Source organism: Tiliqua scincoides, chromosome 9 (genome assembly GCF_035046505.1).
Source record: "Tiliqua scincoides isolate rTilSci1 chromosome 9, rTilSci1.hap2, whole genome shotgun sequence".
Classification (NCBI taxonomy): domain Eukaryota; kingdom Metazoa; phylum Chordata; class Lepidosauria; order Squamata; family Scincidae; genus Tiliqua; species Tiliqua scincoides.
Window position 1 is genome coordinate 38,319,220 of NC_089829.1, and position 22,071 is coordinate 38,341,290.

Here is a 22,071-nt window from a genome sequence, read left to right on the forward strand (position 1 = left end):
TCTGTACATCTCTTGGATACTCTTCTCAGATAGCTGAATGTGGTACCTGATTCTTCCCAAGAGCAATGGTGATTTTAGAAGGCACTGGAGGGAAGTGATGTCCATTGTCCACTCTCTGGTCCTTGGATGTTACCATTTTATTAACCAACTAGCTATCAAACTCCCTGAAAGCACTATTTTTCTAACTCCCACAAAAGTGAGCAACCAGGAAAGATCTTAGTCAAGTGCTGACTCTGCAAGATGGGAACACCTGACCATCTGAAAGCCAGTCTTGAAAATGGAGCTTTTTAATCTACAAATGAATTTGGCTATAATCTGATCCCCTGGAATGTATCAAATCAGTCACATTTGAACTGGAGTTGGCTTGGAACATGCAGCATCAGCATTTGTTGGTGAGCCTGCGGTGGGGAGGAATGCAGGCAAAAGAAATCAATCTGCTGAATATGAATGTTGAAGAGATTGGTGGTTTATGCAGAAGTGACTCAGAGAAGGTTCCTGTTGTTGTTAGAGGAGGCAAGAGTGAGCCCCAGTTCCACTAAATCAGAGGTCTTCAACAGGTGAGTTGGGACCCAGAAGTGGATCGTGGCACTGCTGCCGCCGCCGCCGCCGCCATTTTGTTTTGAGATTTAAGAGGGGGTGCAGTGGCCAAGCTCCCTCCAATCTCCAGTTGGGGGACCAGGCAACCATCAGTCTAACCTTTTCCCAGTTTGCTTGCCCTCCCCTGCCACCCTGCTCCCTCTGTTCCCTGCCTTTCCTTGCTTCCTCTTTTGTTCTGCTCCACCTTTCAAAATGGATTCTGCACTTTTGCCAGCTTTTCACCCTTGGTATTCATGATATTCATTGCTACCGAAATATTACAAGAGTCTTATCTGTTCCAGAGTTCTTTGAAAAGTTTAGCGATGCCACAAATTAATTTTCTCTGTAAATGCTTTTGTTGCTTTTGTCAAATGTTGATGATGATGATGGATCAGTGTATTCCTATGTTTTGCTTTCTCCCCAAATTCATTAACAAATGGACAGTCCAAAACCAAGAGGTTTGCCTTTACACCCCTGAAATAAGTATGCAAGAAAAGTTCATTTTAGAATCTAATTCGGCAGCATATTGTGGCATGAGCTTCTGTGGATTTTGTCATGTGCATGAAGTGTTAAGTTGGTGGATAGAAGTGGGCATGGCTACACAAGGGAAAAAGAGGCAGGTAAAGAGAAACAAAGGAGCCCAAAGTCACAAAATGTTAGAGCAGATCTGTAACACTTCTCTGCAGAGCCAAAATCAAGAGCGGTCCATTAACACCTGGCTCCTGAGGCAGGATGTCAAATGCCTCCTTCCCTATCAACTGCTGCTCCACAGTAGTGGGCTGGAGCATCTCTGACTCTCAAAAAGGAAGAGGAAGACAAAGTAGAAGAGGAAGTGTGATGGAGAGGAGAGTGGTGCTCCGCAGTGTTAGACACACTAGCCAACCACTCCACTCTCTTCCGCTGTAGGTGTGTTTTTTCACACTGGAGTTCATTTTTTCCAACTGGATAATGATGATGATGATGATATTTAAATTCATATAAATGATAAAAGATAGACTTAAATACAAATTCTAGGTACTCACAATTTACCTTAGCAGCAAGAAGTTTGCAGATACTACAAAAGGTACTGTAAGTTTCATGCGTCTCCTCATCCAAGGGAAACAGTATACTGTAATAATACCCCTGGCCAATGCTTACAGCACAAGCCTATGCATGTTTCCTCTGTAGTAAGTCCCATTCTGTTCAATAGGGCTTACTCCCAGGTATATGTACATTGGATTGCAGTCCTACCTTGTTTTATTATTCCTTTTGAAATAAAAAGCCACCATTATTTTTATTGCAAAAATTGCAAAGAGAGAGAACCTGAAAAATATCTATATAAATTAAGCTCAGTATTTTTTTTTGCTTCCAGAAACTAATAAAAGCATGCCACGCTATGATATATATTTCTTTACACCAGGGATTCTCAAACTGGTGGGTTGTGACCCACCAGTCTGAGAAGCCCTGCCTCTGGCTTCTTAAGGGGTGGAGAAGGGGAGAGAGGCAGCAACATGATTCCCAGGATCGCACTGCTGCCGGGGGGGGGGGGGTTGTTTCCACTTACCTAAAGCCTTTGCAGGGCTCCCCAAGCCTCCAAACATCTGAAAATTGTTTGTTTGTTTTAAGCCAACTTCTGGTCTTGCAACAAAACAAGTTTTGTTGTTGTTGTTTTTTAACTTTTCAGGGCATTTGGAGTCTTGGGGAGCCCTGCAGAGGGGTCCACAGGCTCCCCGGACACCCCAGGAAGATGCTGCTGGCTGTAGGTAAGTGGGACCCCCCTGTCCCTGGCAGCAGTGCCATCCTGGGGATTGAGATGTTACTTTCCCCTCTCCCCTGCAACAACTTGCCTTGGTTTGCAAACTCCCTAAAAGTTTGAGAACCACTGCTTTACACTGTTGCAGTGGTATTCCTGGGGAGGGGGGGACAACGGCGGCGGATATTCCAGAGTGCCGTGTCTCTGTGGTGGAGCCACCTTCCTCACATCCCCTGTTGCCACCTCCATCCCCTGGAGAGGCCCGGCCCTCCGAAGGCTTTCTGAGGCCTCCAGATGGCCTTTAAACCCCACATTCTGTTTTCAACCAAAAACCGGGTTTAAAGGCTCTTCTGAAGCCTCCAGAAGGCTGAAAATTGCTACTTCTGGATACTACCTACTACTATCTCTACTACCTCCAAAGGCCTCCAGACCGCCAACCCACAGTTTGAGAAACACTGAAGTAGATGATATTTGAAACGTTATTACTTAACCCTGTGAGTTAAGATAAGAGATAAGATGGCTTCAACATTTTGATAGATGTCTGTAGTGGAAACTACAGTCTGTTTACTTGATACCGCCTGGATGGGGTTTGTTGAGCAATTTGGGGAAACAGGTGTTAAGGAAGATTGCCTGCAATTCTCGGGGCACACAAGCAAGTTGGGTGATTCATTGTGCCGTATACAGACATGCAGAGGGTCACATGCACCCATTATCTCCCTTATTTCTCAGGGTATCCAAGTATGATAATTTGAAATTGCCTGATCAATAATCAGTGAAATCAAATGAACTTCTCAGATCTTAAATACCCCAGCCTCTGGGGGTTATTTAGCTTCCTTGATGTTTGGAAGGCCTTCTTTATCATTTGCCTCTGCTTCAGTTGGCTATTTTGTAATCCCCTGGCAGTAATCCCTGAGAAAGACTTGGGAGAAGCAGAAGCAAAGGCACCAATTCTTTAATTGTAGTCCATCTACAGGAAGGAATATCTGAGAAGGTGAAATAAGAATATGAGGGCTGCCCTGCCGGATAAAAGCAAAAGTTCAACCAAGCACAGAGAATGGAACAGAATCGTAGCATTTTGCCTCCAGCAGTAACCAGCCAGACTCCTGCAGGTAGTGGCCAAGAACAGGGCAGAGGTGACTGTTCTTAGTTGTTCTCAGTACCAGGCATGCATACCACTCATAAATATAAAGACTCCAGTTTTAACAATGTTAACCAGTTCTAAACTTCATCTAAGTTAGTGGCAGAGTGGTGCCTATTTTTTCTTGCCCTTTGCCGCCTCCTCCTCCTCTTCCTGATTGCTCCATCTTTTTAAAAAGGCTGACAGTATTTGGGGAAGGAGTGGAAAAGGGTAGAGAGTCCTGTGAATTATCGTACAGTGTCTGATGTTGGATGATGGCCAGATCCCAAAGGATCTCCTCTATGGAGAACTCGTGCAAGGAAAGCGCCCTACAGGTAGACCACAGCTGCGATACAAGGACATCTGCAAGAGGGATCTGAAGGCCTTAGGGATGGACCTCAACAAGTGGGAAACCCTGGCCTCTGAGCGGCCCGCTTGGAGGCAGGCTGTGCAGCATGGCCTTTCCCAGTTTGAAGAGACACTTTGCCAACAGACTGAGGCAAAGAGGCAAAGAAGGAAGGCCCATAGCCAGGGAGACAGACCAGGGACAGACTGCACTTGCTCCCGTTGTGGAAGGGATTGTCACTCCCAAATTGGCCTTTTCAGCCACACTAGATACTGTTCCAGAACCACCATTCAGAGCGCGATACCAGAGTCTTTCGAGACTGAAGGTTGCCAACAGTCTGCTGATGTTTACTGATGCAATTGTTGGTTGAGAGAGCAGGTGGCTGAGTTGAGTGGGTCAGGGGCTAGCCTATCCATGAGGCTAATAAGTGGTAACTTCAGGCAGCTGATGGGAGGGGGGCTCCCATCTCTACCTACCTATGTGCATGTGCTGCTCCTCCTTTTACTTCCTGGATTAGAGGAAATGCCGAGGGGAGGTTTGAGTTGAAACACTGGAGAGTGGGAGGAGCAGAGGCCAGCACAACGCTGGTGATGGGGTCGCATTTGGCATCCCACCTCAAGCATCAGAAGATCTTGGGACAGCCCTATGCTGGTGGCCAGTCACTGGAGGTACTGGCAGTGGGTAGGTGCAGGTGGAGAGTGCCCCTTAACAGGCTACTGAGCCATGGTTGTTTGCATCAGCCCTGGAAGCCCTAAGGCATTTGACCCCTGCAACTTAAGTCCTGCCTTCAGCACTTGCTGCTAGCAAATAGGGGCAGAAGAAGGATCGTCACACATTTGAAGGAAAAGTGAAACGCTTCTCATTTGTGAACCTGGCTGGAAAGAGTTTAACATTTTAGCCTGGCCCACAGGTGTACACACTTGGTCCCTGTTGCATATATGCAACGTTGTGGAGAAATGGTTTAACAGCCCAGTCCTAACTAAATCCACTCCAGCCAATACAGCCACACCAATGGAGCGCATACAGTATACTGCAAGGGGAGGAGTTTCAGAGGCCTCCTCTGGGTAAGCCTCCACTTCTCCAACAGGTCTATTCAGACCTGCATTAGCTCCTTGGCTAGTGCAACTCTAGGTGGATCAAGGCTGGGAAGGGAAGGGGGATAAGATAAGAACATAAGGAGAGCCCCACTGGATCAGGTCAAAGGCCCATCTAGTCCTGCTATTGATAACCACCGCCTTTCCACCTTCAACACACTCCCTCTCTGCCCCACTCCCCCCCTTGTTCTACCCCCTCTCTGCCCTGTTCCACCCACCGTACACTCGCTGCACCAATTTACTGGCACCAAGGCATCCAGGAAGGCCACTGTTGCACATTTGCCTCTGCTCACCATTTCCGGCAGAGGCCTGGTTGTGCAACAGCATGTTGTATTTGTAATGCTGTCGTGCCACTGGAATGTGATTTCCGATAGCGCAGACTGCTAGGATTGGGCCCGGAGCTTACAACCCTGTACTCACTTATGTGGGAATAAATCCTATTAAATTCAACAGGGCTTACTTCTGAGTAGACTGCATAGGATTGCTCGGTTACTATTTAAAAGCAAGCCTGCGTGGTGTTTTCTATGCCAGAATGTCCCCTTCGTGGATATTACAAAAGGAGTGATCAGTCTCTTTCTGAAGCTTTGTCATTCTGAAACTCAAGAGGCAGAAAATGCTCTGACTTGCTGCTCCTCGCCCTCTAGATGGTGCTACGGTTATGTCATAAGGAGCTGGAAACGTTACACTTGGAGGCATGCCTTGCTTCAGAGGTTCACTTGGTAAAAGCCACTCACTCAGCTATAGATACAGTATTGTTGAAGGCTTGTGACTCCAATTCACAAATCTGTGTATGTCAATAAATGCACCCAGTTTTAGTCGGTGCAGTGGAGTGGCTAGAGGCCACTCTAAGTCTTGCACAGAGCCTCACTGCAACGTGCATAGGGCCCTCCACTTTGGAGCCAGGCATATATCTCTGTTTTGCTCTCACTGCCTGGAATAGATCTAAAGAGGAGAGGGAGGGGCTCCTTACATGCTGCGGTGAGGCTCCCTGCAAATCTTAGTGCTTTGTACCCCCTCTAGCTATGCCACTGAATAGATGGAATGCACTTTTTTGGTTGTAGCCCAAAAATTTATTTGCTTTTAGGGCATGCATGTTTTGTGAAAACCCTCTGCATAGCCCTGGAAGTCTTCCACAAAGGCATCTCTGCAGTGTGTCTAAACCTGGACAATGGCAGAGGTAAGCGGAGTGCAGTCAGCACTGCTGATTAAGGGCGGAAGTGTCTCTAAGAGTCCCAGCAGATGCTGGTGCTTTGTATGCTAATGAAACTTTATGGTCCATTTTCTTTCCCTTTGGAGAGCAGATGTAAGTACACGGAAATCACTTCTTCATATCAAGAACAAATTGATCATAACGTTTGGCTCACTTGGAAAGCAGAAATTGCGCAGACCTGTTTTATTTGAGAGCAGCAATCAGCTAGGACAGGGCTTGGTGGAAATTAATATTTCATCTTCTGCTAACTTTTCCTCCCACTGAAGCAAACTTTGAATAAGGAGACTCTTGACTCCTCTCTGTTTCTTTAAAACAAAAATATTTGGAACTTACCTTGAGCTAGAAGCTGTTTGCAGAAAGAAAACCAACAGCGGTACTAGGCTTGGGTAGGGCCAGCCCATCCATGAGGCCAATTGAAACTGTTACCTTAGGCAGCAGATTGGTGGGGGGCTCTCATCTCTCTGCCTCCACTTCTCCTTTCCCTTCCATTCCCTGAACTGGAAAAAGAAGGCGGCAGTGGTGTAGCTAGATGGGATGCAAAGCACTAAGTTTTGCAGGGAGCCTCACCACAGGCCCCTCCCGTTCAGATCCTCAGGGCTTCAAGAGCAAAACAGCGGGGGAGGGGTCGCTTGGACACCACAGTGAGGCTCCCTGCAAAACTTAATGCTTTGCACCTCCTCTAGCTATGCCACTGGAAGAGGGGGACAGAGAAGAAGAGGACATGAGTGGAGTGGAGTGAAATGCTGAGCTAGAACATTGGAGAGTGGGAGGAACAAGGGGTGTCATATAATTGGGTAAGGGGACAGCCTTTGGCATGCCACCTCAGGCATCAGGACACTGGACCTGGAAACTTGTGAATTCAAGGTGATGGGCTGGTCCAGAAGCTCGCTGTGACCTTGGACTAGTCACAGTATCGCATAGCCTAATCTACTTTGCAGGGTTGTTGTGAGGCTAAAATTTGCCGATCTCGTCTGATCTCGGAAGCTAAGCAGGGTCAGGCCTGGTTAGTACTTGGATGGGAGATCGCCTGGAAATACCGGGTGCTGTAGCCTTATACCATAGTCTTTCCAGACTGAAGGTTGCCAACCATCTCCCTCTACTGAACACTATCTCCCGATCTCGTCTGATCTCGGAAGCTAAGCAGGGTCAGGCCTGGTTAGTACTTGGATGGGAGACCGCCTGGGAATACCAGGTGCTGTAGGCTTATACCATAGTCTTTCGAGACTGAAGGTTGCCAACCAAAATTGGCCAAGGGGATGAAGCTATGTATTGTTCCTGGGAGAAAGTACAGGATAAGTAAAAGACTTTTTTTGGTTGCCCATTTCAAGTTTCTCAAGCATTTGCACTAGATTGAGTTATTCTGTACTGACACAATGCAGCTTCATCTGCTGAATTCCTCCTTGTATGTCATCGTAACTTAGTGAACCTCTAAATGCTTTGGCTACCTTCTCTGACTCCCTGACAGCTTGCTAAACAAATGCATTATTCAGTTCAATCCCCCAGCAGCCTGAGGGCTGCAAAGAACCGACGGACAGCGTAAATCTATGTGGAAAACTCTGGACACAATGTCAGAATTGCATCCCTTTGATGGATCTGGCACTTTAAGAGGGCTGCAGGAAAGCAAGTCAATAAATTACTTACCTCTCCGATACTGGAGAGGAGCCAGGGACCCCAGTGATATGTCGTTTTGTTTTTTTTGAGCAAAAGCAAGCAAAAGGGTTGCTTGCTTTTGAGCTGGCGCAAAGCTTCCCCTGTCTTGGGTATAAATAAAAGCAAGTGCTACAGCCACTGGCACATGGGTTCCTAAGTAACTGAAATGTAAATAAGGATGCATGTCTTTCCCAACTGTGTTTGCTCAGAGCATGATTCATGAGGTTCCTCCTGGAATTTCAAATGGATTCCTAGATGCGTTGTCAATAGCCCGGTGATCCATGATGCAGAGAGCAGCCACTATCTCCCAGGGCTGAATGCTAAAGGCGGAAAGGATGGGACTTCTGCAAGTGTTCAGTGTGGCTGTCCATCAACATCAGCTCCCATGCATCTTTCCTGGCTAGTTTTACCAGCTGACTTCAGAGCAGGGCTCTATGTTAAAAATCTTCTGCCTCCCTTGTCTTGTGATGTCCAGTCTCCCCTGTGTAGCTCTGTAGGAAGAGACTCTCTTCTTCCCCGTTTTTAAATTTATCACCCCATAAAAAATGTGTAGAGTATGGATTCCAGCACATTGGATCAGATGAATCACACAGTTCACAAATGCTTAGGAATTTTCCCCTGGGGGCTGGGGATAAGAATAGGCCCTCAGTTTGGCTGTACTTGGTAAGAGGCGACTAAACAGCCACCGGGTAGATGGGACTCATTGGCCTGGGAAGGCAGCTCATCTGAGAGAAGGAAGACTCTGATCCCAAACCTCCACTGCCTTGTGGCTACATCCAGTTGTGGAAAAGGCTTCAGGAGTCAAACTCGAGGCAAAATCCTGAGCTGGAGCCCCTGAGGCAGTTCATGGCTGAACACAGTCACGTTATGGCAACTCCTGTGATGCGGCTGGAACCAACTGTATTTGCCTTTCCATTGGACCATTTCAGCAACGTGGAGAGGGGGGATTTGCTGCATGGGTAACAGTCTATCCTCCCTATCTACTTTACCCAGGCTTCGCGCACTGGAGAGGACAATGTTCCAGAACCACCATTCAGAGCGCGACACCAGAGTCTTCCAAGACTGAAGGATGCCAACATGGAGGAATCTCCAAGCACAATCCAGAGGACTTCTCAAGCCAGCACAAGATCCTTGCATCAGCTTCCCGGTGTTGCAAACAAGCCGTAAATAATGTTTGCACCACCACAAGAATCCGCGAAGCCAGCGCAAGCATGTGCGCCGGCCTCCCTGCGCCAGCATCCCCGCTCCAGCCTCCCTGCGCCAGAGCAAGTGCCCCTTCATCCCCTCCCCTTGGCCTGGAAGGACAGGTGGGCGAAGTGATGGAGTGATGTGGCAGGAGGAGTTTTGCAGGAGCGCAAAGCTCTGTAACAACATTATTTTGAATGCAACTTAAAAAAAAAAATCACTTATTGATCCGAAAAAGGAAACCTAATTGTTCTACAAAAAACAAACCAACCAACAAAAACTGGGAACATTCCTCTTTAAAAAGCTAGCACAGTGCTTCCCAAACTCTTACAAGTGAGTTGGGAGCACTGTAGTGTGTGTGTATGTGCTGGGGGGGCTATAACAGCATGTGATCCCCTGGACTACACTGCAGCCCGGGGGGGGGGGAGCTTTTTCCAACTTACCAGATGGAGTGCTGGCCTCTGGGGGTGCAGTTTTCCGCCTTTTTATTCCTTTGCTTCAAGGTACCATCCTGCCACTAGGTTTTGTTTTTCTTTCGGGGGGTGGTAGTGGTGGTGGGGGAATCATCCAATAGTACTATACTGTCACCAGGTCCAACTTTATGAACATCACATTTGTGGCAATCTTGGTACTATCTCATTTTCATCTTCACAACAACCTTGTGAGGTAGGTTATACTGAGAAATTGTCACTGGAGTTACTGTCAACGTGCTTCTTGTAGCTCCAGCCGGCCATTGTTTTTCCACTTGCCATAACACATGGAATTAATTGATTTACACAATTTATACCCCACTGACCCTGCAAATGGTCAAGGCTCACCCTAAGATAGGTTTATCAGATGGCCTTGGATGAACCATTTTCTTCCAGCTGTAGTTCCCCATTTAGAAGTTTGAAAGTGATCTACTTTTTCAAAATCAGGGCTAGCCCATTCACAAGACCAGCTGATGTGGGTTTCATCAGCAGCAGATTTCTAGAAGTTCAGGGACTGCAGATTAGCGGTGCCTTTCACCCAATCATCACTTCTCTCCAATCTGCTGCCAATGCAAGCCAATCCACTCATTTATCCCCACTGCTCTTCCTCCTTCCTCTTCCAAATTTGAAAAGAAAGAGTAGAACAGAACAAGAGAAGGGGAATGGAAGAGGAAGTGTGGAGGACAGTATTGGGCCAGAGCAGAGGCATCACTAGGGTTTGCATCACCTGGTATGAGAGCTCATTGCCTCACCCCAATGATAGTTCTCTCTCTCTCTCTCTCCCCCCCCCCCGTATCAGACCATACAGAATAAGTTACAATATCATATGCACATCCTAAATGCAGTGACAAAACTAGGGTTGGTGTTACTCCCATTAACTTTATGTATTTATTTTACTATAGAACAGTACAGGTCACCATCAAATCAGTAACCATCAAAAAACCAGTAGCCAACTTGATGACACTCACAACTGAGGGGCAGTCCAATCCTGAGCTGCCCGGGGTGCCCAGGCTCAGCGGCACCAAGGAGGGCTGCCGCTGAGTCCTGCGCCTCCCGTGCTACCACTGGAGGCTCCTCGGGAGAAGGGGACGTTTCATTCCCTTCCCCTGAGTAGGGAAGCAGCCCCACAATGGGGCTACTCACTTTACCTTTTGGAAAAGGAAAAGGCGCTCGTCTAGGGCAGGCAGCCCTCCATGAGTGCCCTGAATCCTGCGGAGCGGAACTCTGTGGATCCTCCTCCCTCCCCCCTCCCGGCACGCCTCCTCCCCGCCCTCTCTCCACCCCTGCTGGCCTCCCCCCTCCCCAGAACGCCTCCTCCCCGCTCCTGTCCCTGCCCCGCTTACCGTTCCACAGCCCAGCGGTCTGGGAGACTGCCAAGCCACGGAACCTGGGCAACCACCCCACTCCAGCCCAGCACCAGCCGGCGCTGGGCTAGCATGGGCAGGAGCCCGGCAGTGAGGCTGGCAAACATGCCTTATGGCACATTTGCGACTGTACTCAGCGGCACGGAGCCATACCGCCAAGTACAGGATTGGGCTCCAAGAGTTCTAATTAGCTCTGATACATGGAAATGACAACTGACGCATACTAACACCTGATTGGTTCCCTGCTGTGTCATAATAACCACCTCATTTGCTCTCAGAACAATCAGAATCCTTGGTCAGTTTTAAGTTAAAGGAATCCACTTTTTGTTCCCTTAGGCAGTTGTGATTTCCTTTTTGATTATTTGGCCATAACTTTTGACAGAATACAAATATTTCACTGCAGTTTGTTTCACTGCATTCTGCGTTAAATTACACATGGAATGATATATAATACGAAGGTGTTATTCAGAAATACCAAGATTTTCACAATTTTGGCCAGTAGTAGTGTCAAATATACACACACTTTGAGTGTGTCATCTGGTGCATTATGCACTCCCCCCAGCAGCCTCCTAGCAATGCCACTGTACAGTCTGGCCTGTCACTCTCCTTTCCTCCACATTTTTCATTCTGCTCCTCCTTTCCAAACCCAGGAAGTGCAGGAAGATGAATGGTGGAGGCTGCAGCTGGTAAGTAAGGGAAGTAGAATTCCAAGCACTTTTCAAGCACTGGGTCTTAGGGTTGCTCTTCATGCTGGGGGTTGTTTCCCCTAATTGGGTGACCTCACGTAAAACATGGCGGTCGCAAGCAAGCATTCCACTTGAAATCTTCCCTGATTTCTATTTATTGTGCAAGGTAACATCAAGCAAGTGTGTATATTTGAGAGATATTTGTTTTAAATGGTTTTGCTTCTGCTGGTGTTTTATTATCTGTTTGCAGCCAGCTGCACTGCCATCTTTATTATGCCAAGATGAATTATTTTGATTATTGGCAATGGGCTCTCTTCTTTTAATGTTAAGTTCTTCATTTAGGAATTGTCTGTTCTCACCTCATCTACATGAATGCAAATTCAAAGCGTTTTGTGAGTATCCTCCCTGCTAGCAGCTGTTGTGGGAGAAAAATAACAGCATCAGACCCGACAACAATTTGATGTTAAACTGTTTTCACCATTTGGGTGACTGCGTTGTTGCCTGCTTCTCTTTGAAAGCTTTCGTTTGATCTGTGAAAATATCTCAGCTCTAAGTGTTATTTGGCAACTTCCAGCCTGTTCTGTCAAGTGCAGGAATCAATCCCAATGCTGAGCTGCTGTCAGGACCCAAGCAGGAAGCTTTAGCAGTGTGAATGTGGAAACTGCCTTGCACTGAGTCAGACTGTTGGTCTAGCTAACTCAGCATTATCAGCCAGGCTGGAAGCAGTTTTCCTGGACAGGAATTTTTCTCTGCCGTATTTAGGGATGCCAAGGATTGAACCTGGGACCTTGTGGAGTTGGCATATGCTCTGCCACAGGTTACAGCCCCCCCCCAGCTACCTTCTGACTCAATAATAATAATAATAACAGGTATTTATATACCGCCTTTCTTGGTCTTTATTCAAGACTTTATTCAAGGCGGTTTACATAGGCAGGCTTTATTTAAATCCCTTATTAAATAGGGATTTTTACAATTGAAAGAAGGTTCTTTCTTTCAAGAACCACTACATTCAGGTGTTTCATTCCGATCTGGCTTCACATTCTGGCCTCCATCCTCCCACGCTCAGAGCAGATGGAATGGCTCGGCTTCAGCTTGTCAGCTGCTTCAAGGTCGCACGGTGCCGGTGGCCTCGAACTGGCGACCTTGTAGATGATATCTTCAGGCAGACGGAGGCTCTACCCTCTAGACCAGACCTCCTTCCTCATTTGATGTCATTGGTGGAGGAACAAGGGTCACCACCCTAGCTTCGCCTCCAGGCATTGGTTGCTTTTGAACTGACCTCCCTAAAGGCTCCCATGGATCAGGACTGGACCATTGGCGGCCATGGAATTTGAGCCAAGAGTCAGATGCAATGAATACTTATAATTCTTCTTGACCCTCAACATGTTCTCCTACACTGGTTTGTAATATCTGCACAACGTGATGGTTTGTGGGGAGGGAAGGCAGCAGGGGAGAGCTCCTCCTATCCACCACTTCTGTGCTTGTGAACTGCACCTTCCCAGGCCCATTATAAAGAAGAAGTGGAATAAAGAGAGAGAGAGAGAGAGAGAGAGAGAGAGAGGTCCTTTGCAGATATTCCAAGCCAGTGTTGGACACATGGTAAGTCCGTGTTGTGGTGCTGGTTTAGATTCCCCCCCCCCCACTGTTGACACATTAACCCACCATCTTGCCTGGTCAGTGTTTATCTGCAGTGTCAGATGCTGAACTGCTCAGATCTTCTCTCCAGGATGTCCATCTTGGAGTGTTCACTGCAGACAAAATATGAGCACTGGGAGGATGGGGCTCGATTGCATGCATCGTTGGCGGGGCTGGGGCTGTGCTGTTGGGAGTCCCACACTGTTGGCTGTGCTGTTGGGAGTTGTGCCACACTGCTAAGAATGTCTGAATAGGGCTACAGTATGTATGGGGAGGAACAGCAGGGGATAACTTCATGCAGCACTTGAGGACTTTCTGGAGACATCTAGTTGACTGTTATAGGAAGAAAGATGCTGGATGAGGCCATGCAGTGGCATAGCTAGAGGGGGTGCAAAGCACTAAGTTGCTCACTGCAGTGTGCAAGCAAGCAGGGTGAGCAAAACAGAGGCATTCACCTCTGTTTTTCTGCCCCCACCTGGAATGGCTCTGATGGAAAGAGGCTGCTTGCATGCTGCAGTGATTCTTACTGCAAAACTTAGTGCTTTGCACCCCTTCTTGCTATGCCACTGAGGCCACGCTTTGGTGTGATCCAGCAGGGCTTTTTTTTTTATGTTTCTTTCTCTCATAAATTGATCTGCAAAGGTCAGCACAATGTACTTCAGCTCTATTTCCAGAAACCAGGATTTGAACCAGAGTTTGGTGGAGACTCACTGTGATTTTCTTCTTCCCCATCCCCTCCCCCCACTTTGGTGCTAAAGTTAAACTGAATTACATGGATAGTTTTAATTAAATTTGAATCGGCTGGGGTTTTACACCTCTTTAAATGCCACTTGAGACACGCGAGCTGCACTTAAAACGTAGTGTTGTAATTAGTGAGTTCTACATTTATTATAGTGGTAACTGCACTTTAATGAATTTATTTAGTACTACACAAAGCTGGTCTAAACAGTTCTGATTACAGAAGCCTGTTGACTCTTCAGCTGTGTATTTCTCCCTTTTCTTAATTCTGTATATCTTTGATTTTGGCTCCTTATATTGAGACTGGGTAATTAGAAGTGAAACAGGGATGGGACCTAAGTATTCATTGATATCTGCAGTAGTAAAACCATTTTCTCTGTGTGTATACCTTTTTTCCCCCCTTACAGTTATCCTGATTGTAGCATTGCATTGTAATGATTAACCATTTAACTACAGTAGTTCCCTTTCATACTGGTTTTCTTTCCCAATCAATAATAATATTGGTTGAAAAGCAGCATATACATATTCTTAATAATAAAATAATCAATCAATCTAGAAAAAAAAGCACGTAAGAGGGGACATGATTGCAACATATAAAATTATGCATGGGTTGGATAGAGCAGAGAGAGAGAAGTTCTTTTGCCTCTCACACAGCACCAGAACCAGGAGACATCCACTAAAATTGAGTGGTGGGAGAGTTCCTCCTTGAAGGCAGGTGTTCCAGGTGAACCCATTGCCTGAGACAGTTGCCTCAGTTGGCCTCTCTTTGAGACCAGCCCTACCAGTTTAGCCCTGAAAAAACAGAGGGCCTGAAATCACTGGTTGTTGGGTAAATTTAACTAGGAACATTAGAACATAAGAACATAAGAACAGCCCCACTGGATCAGGCCATAGGCCCATCTAGTCCAGCTTCCTGTATCTCACAGCGGCCCACCAAATGCCCCAGGGAGCACACCAGATAACAAGAGACCTCATCCTGGTGCCCACCCCTGCATCTGGCATTCTGACAGAACCCATTTCTAAAATCAGGAGGTTGCGCATACACATCATGGCTTGTACCCCATAATGGATTTTTCCTCCAGAAACTTGTCCAATCCCCTTTTAAAGGCGTCTAGGCTAGACGCCAGCACCACATCCTGTGGCAAGGAGTTCCACAGACCAACCACATGCTGAGTAAAGAAATATTTTTTGTCTGTTCTAGTTCTCCCAACACTCAATTTTAGTGGATGTCCCCTGGTTCTGGTGTTATGTGAGAGTGTAAAGAGCATCTCTCTATCCACTCTGTCCATTCCCTGCATAATTTTGCATAATTATATGCATAATTCCCCTGCATAAGAAAACTTCTGGTCTTCACCACTCGGAAAAGTTTGGTGTCGTCTGCAAACTTAGCCACTTCACTGCTCAACCCTGTCTCCAGATCATTTATGAAGAGGTTGAAAAGCACCGGTCCCGGGACAGATCCTTGGGGCACACTGCTTTTCACCTCTCTCCATTGTGAAAATTGCCCATTGACACCCACTCTCTGCTTCCTGGCCTCCAACCAGTTCTCAATCCATGAGAGGACCTGTCCTCTAATTCCCTGACTGTGGAGTTTTTTCAGTAGCCTTTGGTGAGGGACCGTGTCAAACGCCTTCTGAAAGTCCAGATATATAATGTCCATGGGTTCTCCCACATCCACATGCCTGTTGACCTTTTCAAAGAATTCTATAAGGTTCGTGAGGCAAGACTTACCCTTACAGAAGCCATGCTGACTCTCCCTCAGCAAGGCCTGTTCATCTATGTGTTTTGAGATCCTATCTTTGATGAGGCATTCCACCATCTTACCCGGTATGGATGTTAGGCTGACTGGCCTATAGTTTCCCGGGTCCCCCCTCTTTCCCTTTTTAAAAATAGGTGTGACATTTGCTATCCTCCAATCTTCTGGCACCGTGGCCGTTTTGAGGGACAAGTTGCATACCTTAGTCAAGAGATCTGCAACTTCATTCTTCAATTCCTTAATAACTCTTGGGTGGATGCCATCAGGGCCCGGTGACTTATTGATCTTTAATTTATCAATGAGGTCTGAAACATCTTCTCTTTTAACCTCCATATGACTTAACTCCTCGGTTAGGAGGGGCCGTTCGGGCAGCAGTATCTGCCCGAGGTCTTCTGCCGTGAAGACAGATGCAAAGAACTCATTGAATTTCTCTGCCATCTCTAAGTCTCCTTTTATTCTTAAATCGCACTTCGATTATTCCTTTTGCTAACCGCTATGCTGCCGTAGTTCTCATTGATGTGGAATGAGTGGAGAAGCAATGTATAACATCAACAATATAGAGCAGGGGAGCCCAAACCCCGGCCCAGGGGCCACTTGCAGCCCTTGGGGGCTCCCAATCCGGCCCTCGGGGAGCCCCCAGTCTCCAATGAGCCTCTGGCCTCTGGCCTGATGCAACTGCTCTCAGCATGAGGACGACAGTTTGACTTCTCACCTGAGCTGTGGGACAAGGGCTCCCTCCACTAATTGCTGTTTCATGTCTGTGATGAAGCAGTGGCAGTGAAGGAAAGGCTGGCTTTGCTTTGTGCAAGACCTTTTATAGGCCTTGAGCTACTGCAAGACCTTCATTCATTCATATAAGTTCCATCTCTAATAAATTCATGTATTTAAATTTATTCAAATTTTAAATGTAAATTAATTCTTCCCCTGGCCCCTGACGCAGTGTCAGAGAGATGATATGGCCCTCCTGCCAAAATGTTTGGACACCCCTGATATAGAGCATCAACTTCCAGAGGGGTAACCCTGCTTGTTGCAGCAAACCTGCAAAGAGACTTATGACATGTCAAAGATTAATTAACTTTTGGTGGATTCAAACCCACTGCATAGTAAGAAGCCATCCTCATTGAGCATGGAAGCAGGACAAATCTGAGAATGATTATGCGCATAGAGCCTGTGAATTATACTCTGAGCAAGTTGATCATTTTCCATATATGACTGTAGCTGATGGTGTGGTCTCCTGCTGAATGGCTTCCAATACTTGGGGGATCTATGAGGGCAATCAATATGAATGAATTTGTAAGGCTGTGTTACAAATATGTGGAAAAAATATGTAGACTCTGTGGCAATCCACTACCGCCACTAAATCAAGACGGTCTCTCAGCACCTATATTGAGCGCCAGCAGCCTTTCCAAGTCCCACAGTTTCATGGAGGAAATAAGAACCAACCCATATCTTCAGGTGATTTATGTATCAGGACATCTACCATCACACCTCAACATCTTTCATGGGGATCTCTTGTCCTGTTGGCTTCACTCCTTGCATTCTCATCCCAGTCGAATTGTGCTCATCTCGTAATTTCATTGCTGACACTCTTGATTTACGTTGGTCTAGGCAAGAGGAGAAACAGATTCAACGTGTCCATTTGTTTTTCTTCGACTGATTTATGCTGTGTACATCTATGGCTAAATATGACTTTCTTTGTCATATATTTCCACCACACCTTTGTGAAATGTAACCTGAAGTGTTTGTGTTCGCACTCTCTCCTGGGGCTCACTTGATGATCCCTTGGTTTTGAAACAGTTGTGAATTTGCATCCATCCTTGTTGCTTGCCTTTCCTCATCTCCTGGAGAAATAAAATATTTCTGCCATGCCATTCTCTCCAGCAATTTTTCCCCCCTGTTTTGAGCTGTAGAGTTAAAACACCACTAATCTGTCATTTTAAAAGTCTGAATTATTTTGTTTACCTACCTATTTCCACCTTTTCCAGCTTCACAAAGGGCCTTTCAGTTCAAAAGGGAATGGAGTGATCTGATAATATCACTATGAAATACCTTATCCCTAGTAACTATGTTTGGGGAAAAAAAAAATCTTATTTATATACCTGATCTCTACCTACGAATCTCAAGTTTATCTTTATTTTTTGCCCCCCCCCCGCATGTGTGGTTTTCCTCTTCCATGCCAAACCTTCAAGAAGAGATCCTTTGTCAGAAATTCTGCAAATTTCAAACACTTTACATTGTACATGTACATTTACACTTTACATGTAAAGGAATACATAAATTCCTTTACATTGGTGCATGCATCCAGTCGTAGGAGAGTCCCTTATTTTTACAGTTCCCAAAGATATACTTGGAACCAGACCGAACTCCCCTCATCAACATTATCATTTAGTTATCCTGGGAGGCAAGAGCCAGTATGGCTAGCAATACTGACGGGCCTACCCTGATTCCATTTCAGAGCCTGGAGCCTGCACATTATGCTGCAATTGCATAGGAGCTCAGTTGATCCCGATTTGCTTAGTAGTGTCTACATCGGAGATGGCCTGGGAATTTTCATGCACATGTGAGCTTCACAAAGGGCAAAAGTTGGGAAAGAATCACACAACAGAGAAACATAAGACAAGCATTAGACCGGCAGCGTAGCTAGAGGGGGTGCAAAGCACTAAGTTTGCAAGCAGCCCCTCCTTCTCCCCTTTGGAGCCATTTTGGGGGGTGCAAAACTGATGCATTTGCCTGGCGCAGAAGGGGAAGGAGAGGGGTCGCTTGCACGCCGTGGGGAGGCTCTCTGCAAAACGTTGCCCTTTCCACCCCCTCTAGTTACGCTACTGCATTAGACAAATCTGTACAGTCTATCAGCATTTGTTCTTAATGCTCTAGCCTACATTCTCCTCTCCTTCACACTTCTGCTCTATTCCTTTCTTTCTTTTTGAATCCAGGGTGGAGGAGCCATAGAGATAGCAGCTGGGAACACTTTTTGGCATGCTTTTCCTAGTGCTGGAAAAGTGCTTTTCTTAATGTGGGGCAAGCCAAACAATTCTTGTTATCAGTGAAAACAGGAGCTTTGTTAATATTGCTCTCTAATATTTCTATGTGTGTTGTTGAGGCATATCAATCAAGGGCATATTCAAAGACTGGAGATTACACCTGTTGACTCCGTAGTGGCTGCTCCCACTTTCTTCTTTTTCAGGACCAATATGGATGTTTCAAGGTTTCTGCAAGATGATTTTGGGCCGTATCCTATCCAACTTTCCAGCACCAATGCAACCGCAATGCAGCTCCAAAGTATGGGAACAAACATTCCCTTTCCTTAAGGAGGCCTCTGTGACCATCTTCCCCACCCCCCAAAGGATGCAGTGTACACTCTGTTGACATGGCTGCACTGACAATGGAAAGTTGGATAGGGTTATGCTCTTATTCTATGTAAGAATGTTGCTAGCTGTTCTTTCTCGCTGATCCCTTACCAGAAGGGACTTTTGAATTCCTTCTTAATTATTGATCACTGACCTCTTGAGTGACATTGCTATTGTACACAACTCATTGGCTATTGATCTATGATATTTAACAAACACAAAATACTTTATGACCTTGTGCCATTGTATGTGTACGTGTGTGTGTTGTCTTAAATTAAAGCCTTCTTTTTGAGATGTTCCCAGTCAAGCAAACTAGGGTTGTGAACTTTTTATAACCCACTAAGGTTGCCAAATCATTATTTGGAGGACTAAAACAACAACCACTACTACTACTATTACTACACCATGTTTTAACAAAAAAGTAATTTGCAAAGCAGTTCATATAGCTGAACAAATAAATAAGGGCAGAATCCTGACAGATAGTTTGGCGCAAGTCCCTTGTGTTGGCCCATCATTGTTGCAAAAGTGCTGTAAAGCACTTTCCCGCTGACGTAAGTGGGGTTAGGCCTGCACATGGGTTTGTACTGGCTTCCCTGCACCCACACGGGCCACAGGGAAAGGGTGAGTTGTGTTTGCTGAGCTCGGCTAACACAGGGGTCTGGGGAGGGCTGGGAGGAAGCGGGAGGGTGGCGTTTTGGGGCGGGCGGCAGGCCTTCCTGGGATGGGCTTGGAGCGGGAGGCGGGCCAAAATCTGGCAGTTATGCTGGATCCTAACCCTGTTCCCGTGCGGCCTGGGGCAGTCCTGGGCTGCTCGGATTTGTGCCATGAGGTGGGGCATATCTGAGTAGACCCATTGGGGCTGCTGTGGTTTTACCTGCGGTAAAGGGAAGCTTGCTATAGAATTGCCAACTCTGATTGCAGCTATTTCTGGAAATTTTTTTTCCCAACCTGTTGCATGTTGGGAATTCCTTGAAGTTGGAATCTTTGGGATTGCTTTCTGTTGTCCCCTGAACATAAACACATAAGAAAAGCCCCGCTGGATCAGGCCAAAAGCCCACCTAGTTTCTGTATCTCACAGTGGCCCACCAGATGCCTCAGGGAGCACACAAGACCACAAGAGATCTGCATCCTGGTGCCCTCCCTTGCATCTGGCATTTTGAGGTCATCTACTTCTAAAATCAGGAGGTTTTACTTCTAAAACCTTGAGATTAATGCTGATTCCTGGTGAGTTCAGGTCTCCTTGGAGAGTTGGTGACCATAACTTGCAGCACAATCCTATAGGACATTTACGAAGGCAGATCTTATGTTCTACCATCATAACTACCTCTGTGGTACCATACGTGATGTGCTGTTGTCATGCATGTTAGTGACTTGCACTGAGGCAGGTAAGCCATTGTGGTCTATGGTTGTTGTGTTGAATATGGAGGGGAGGAAGAGGAATGGGGAGTTTCTGAGTGGGGAGGGGGTGGGAAAGAGGCTGAATGAGAGGGGGGGGTGGATCCAGGTGGCACCAGTGTGTGCCAGGATCTTGTCTTTTTCCCCATTCTCTGTCTCTTACTATGCAAGTTAAATGGCTGGCATAGATCTGAGGAGACCTATTGGGGCATTGGAGGCTTACCCGAAGGCAGCTATTTTCAACCACTGTGCCGTGGCACACTGGTGTGCCATGAATGGTCCCCAGGTGTGCCACAGGAATTTGGGAGAGGATCGTTTATTAATAGGGCCATTGGGGATGTGAGCCCCCCCCCTGTTGCCAGCATAGTGTGCCTTGACCATTTTAGTGTCTTGCCAGTATGCCCTGAGAAGAAAAAGGTTGAAAATCCCTGCCCTAAGGAAATATTGGTCTAGTTCCTTGAATTTACAGCACAAGCCTATAAGTTGCATTGAATGCAATGGGACCTACTTCTGAGTTAACATGTATAGGCTTGTGCTGCAAATCCCCTCCCTAGGAGTCCCAGAGCACTGAAAGTGTTAAGCATTCTAGTCTCATAAACTGTGCCATAAATCAGAAGGGATTTTCAAAAGTACATTTTGAATGGATTGTATATGAATTGATTGATTGATTATACTTGTTTTAATTATGCCCATAAATGTCAAGCAATTTCATTAAGTAGTAGAGTGAGCATTTATTATGACCAAATACCTCCTCGGAATGTTTTATAATTTCAGAACAAGCATTTTATATTTAATGGGCATTGTTAGGGCCTGCACACATATACATGGGTAGCAGATTTCAAAGAAAAATTGGAGGTAGTATAGATGACAGATTTCTAAATAGACACTTTATACAGTACCGTTAGAAGTGTGGGCACTTAAGTAACTTATTTGAGAGTACTCTTAATAGTTATATACGGATTATCTCAGGGGAGAAGGAAGTCTATTTTTGGGGAGTCAGCATAGCTCCACAAAAAATGTTCTTAGTGGGAACCAACCACAGAAAAAATGCAGCGTCTCATGTGTTGAAATGGGGGCAAATGCAGAAGTTGTTTGCTACTTTAAACATGCTTTGTCACTTATCAGAAGCTGTGTTTGGAAATGCAAATGGGAAGAAATTCTCCAGGGTCAGAAAGCTACCCACTCCTTTAAAATGGGCTCATTCCACTTGCTTGCTGTGAGCTGTTTGCTCACTCAGCGAAACTCAATTAGGTTTCCTTCTCTCTGTCAAGTGCTGCAGGCGATGCTCCTGCATTTCTGAGTACTCTGTTCATGGCTTGATCCAGGACGTCCAGCCCCCCCAACTGTAGTGGGGAAGTTCTGGTCTCTGTTTTATAGAACAAGAATGGGTGGAAGGTCACCTTGCAGCTATTGGTAGCTCCAATGGTGAGCTTAAGTCACTCCCAAACCCTCTACTCATCTTTCACCCTACCATGCTGGTGGGTTGTTTTTTTTTTTTTTTTGGTCTTTCATGTGCCCTCCCTGGAACACAAGTTCAAATCCTAATGCGGATTTGTTTGGAGCATGGGTAGAACATTGAGTAGAGTCCATTACTGGACGTATGTGTGTGTGTGTGTGTGTGTGTGTGCACTTGTGGAAGAACAACCTCAAAATATCAATTTTTGAATAATTTTCCATTCTATGTCTGGCTCCGCCTCCTCAGGTTCCATTTGCAATAAGCCCCACCTCTTTTTTCTCCAAATCCCTTCTTTTTCTGAGATCATATGTATC

The 22,071-nt window shown here is 46.2% G+C and overlaps 1 pseudogene; it reads left to right on the top strand.

The window, feature by feature from the left end:
- The first annotated feature begins 7,156 nt into the window (after window positions 1-7,156).
- LOC136660750 (5S ribosomal RNA) lies at window positions 7,157-7,279 on the top strand (annotated as a pseudogene).
- Window positions 7,280-22,071: the final 14,792 nt, after the last annotated feature.